This window comes from Durio zibethinus, unplaced genomic scaffold (assembly GCF_047325235.1).
Source record: "Durio zibethinus cultivar Kanyao isolate XHJ-2024 unplaced genomic scaffold, ASM4732523v1 HiC_scaffold_391, whole genome shotgun sequence".
NCBI classification, from domain to species: Eukaryota; Viridiplantae; Streptophyta; class Magnoliopsida; order Malvales; family Malvaceae; genus Durio; species Durio zibethinus.
In genome coordinates, this window is record NW_028323014.1 from 65,001 (window position 1) to 67,500 (window position 2,500).

Sequence of the window (2,500 nt, forward strand, 5' to 3'; positions counted from 1 at the left end):
CGGCAGGTTGCCTCGACCACCATCGGCACACGCTGGGCCCTGGTTCGGGCGGTTGCCTCGACCACCATCGGCACACGCTGGGCCCTGGTGCGGGCGCTTGCCTCGACCACCATCGGCACACGCTCGGCCCTGGTGCGGTCGGTTGCCTCGAGCACCATCGGCACACGCTGGGCCCTGGTGCGGCAGGTTGCCTCGACCACCATCGGCACACGCCGGGCCCTGGTGCGGGCGCTTGCCTCGACCACCATCGGCACACGCTGGGCCCTGGTGCGGCAGGTTGCCTCGAGCACCATCGGCACACGCTGGGCCCTGGTGCGGTCGGTTGCCTCGACCACCATCGGCACACGCTGGGCCCTGGTGCGGGCGCTTGCCTCGACCACCATCGGCACACGCTGGGCCCTGGTGCGGCAGGTTCCCTCGACCACCATCGGCACACGCTGGGCCCTGGTGCTGGCGGTTGCCTCGACCACCATCGGCACACGCTGGGCCCTGGTGCGGGCGGTTGCCTCGAACACCATCGGCACAAGCCGGCCCTTGGTGCGGGCGGTTGCCTCGAGCACCATCGGCACACGCTGGGCCCTGGTGCGGGCGGTTGCCTCGACCACCATCGGCACACGCTGGGCCCTGGTGCGGGCGCTTGCCCCGAACACCATCGTCTCATTGAGCTTCTACCCTCGACCACCATCGGCACACGCTCCGCCCTGGTGCGGTCGGTTGCCTCGAGCACCATCGGCACACGCTGGGCCCTGGTGCGGCAGGTTGCCTCGACCACCATCGGCACACGCTGGGCCCTGGTTCGGGCGCTTGCCTCGACCACCATCGGCACACGCTGGGCCCTGGTGCGGGCGCTTGCCTCGACCACCATCGGCACACGCTCGGCCCTGGTGCGGTCGGTTGCCTCGAGCACCATCGGCACACGCTGGGCCCTGGTGCGGCAGGTTGCCTCGACCACCATCGGCACACGCCGGGCCCTGGTGCGGGCGCTTGCCTCGACCACCATCGGCACACGCTGGGCCCTGGTGCGGCAGGTTGCCTCGAGCACCATCGGCACACGCTGGGCCCTGGTGCGGTCGGTTGCCTCGACCACCATCGGCACACGCTGGGCCCTGGTGCGGGCGCTTGCCTCGACCACCATCGGCACACGCTGGGCCCTGGTGCGGCAGGTTCCCTCGACCACCATCGGCACACGCTGGGCCCTGGTGCGGCAGGTTCCCTCGACCACCATCGGCACACGCTGGGCCCTGGTGCGGTCGGTTGCCTCGATCACCATCGGCACACGCTGGGCCCTGGTGCGGGCGGTTGCCTCGACCACCATCGGCACACGCTGGGCCCTGGTGCGGCAGGTTGCCTCGAGCACCATCGGCACACGCTGGGCCCTGGTGCGGTCGGTTGCCTCGAGCACCATCGGCACACGCTGGGCGCTGGTGCGGGCGCTTGCCTCGACCACCATCGGCACACGCTGGGCCCTGGTGCGGCAGGTTGCCTCGATCACCATCGGCACACGCTGGGCCCTGGTGCGACAGGTTGCCTCGAGCACCATCGGCACACTATCGGCCCTGGTGCGGGCGCTTGCCTCGACCACCATCGGCACACGCTGGGCCCTGGTGCGGGCGCTTGCCTCGGGCACCATCGGCACACGCTGGGCCCTGGTGCGGGCGGTTGCCTCGAGCACCATCGGCACACGCTGGGCCCTGGTGGGTTTAGGCACATCTTCAAATTTCTGCCGTGCCAATGCCATTTTTATGGCTTGTAAATTCATACAATGGTCCCCTAAGCCTTCACGTGAAGTTTCGTTGGAAGATGACTCGTTTTCTATTTTTCACAATTTTCGAAACTTTTTGCGGTTCGGGATTTTTTAAAATTTTTTTATAAGGATTTTTGGCCCCAAATTTTGTAGGCATGATCCTTCTATTTTTGTTGGCATGCACAAAAAAATTCAGCTAAAAACTCGAAGTAGAGAAGATTTTGTGACCGTTTGAAAAAAGTGTCCCCATTTCAGACACTTTAACGGCTACTGGTAGCAAACCTGTAAAATCTCAAATGCTCTTTAAGGGGGTGTGAATTCTCAGAGGTTTGATGAGGGATAGGGGGCCAACACAAGGCCAAGTACCAGCACCCATCGCACATCATGTGCGCACACCCCCCGGCCCCCCTCCCAATCGCCGGAACTCCAATGCCGCCGGTCAGGTTCTCCGGCGGTACTCCGGCGATGCTCCGGCGATGCTCCGGCGATGCTGTCCCGAGTGAAAAAAATGCGGCACCAGCACATGCTGGAGCCAAGCATGGGCACCGTGGCTCAAAATCGAACTTCGGCCAAGGCCTCGACCATCAATGGCACATGATGACGCATGGTGATGGCACATGCATCGACCATCATCGGCATAGGCTGCCCTTCGGTACGGGCACTTGCCTCGACCGCCATCGGCACAAGCTGGGCCCTGGTGTGGGTTGTTGCCTCGATCACAATCGGCACATGCTGAGCCTTGGTGCGGGCGGTTGC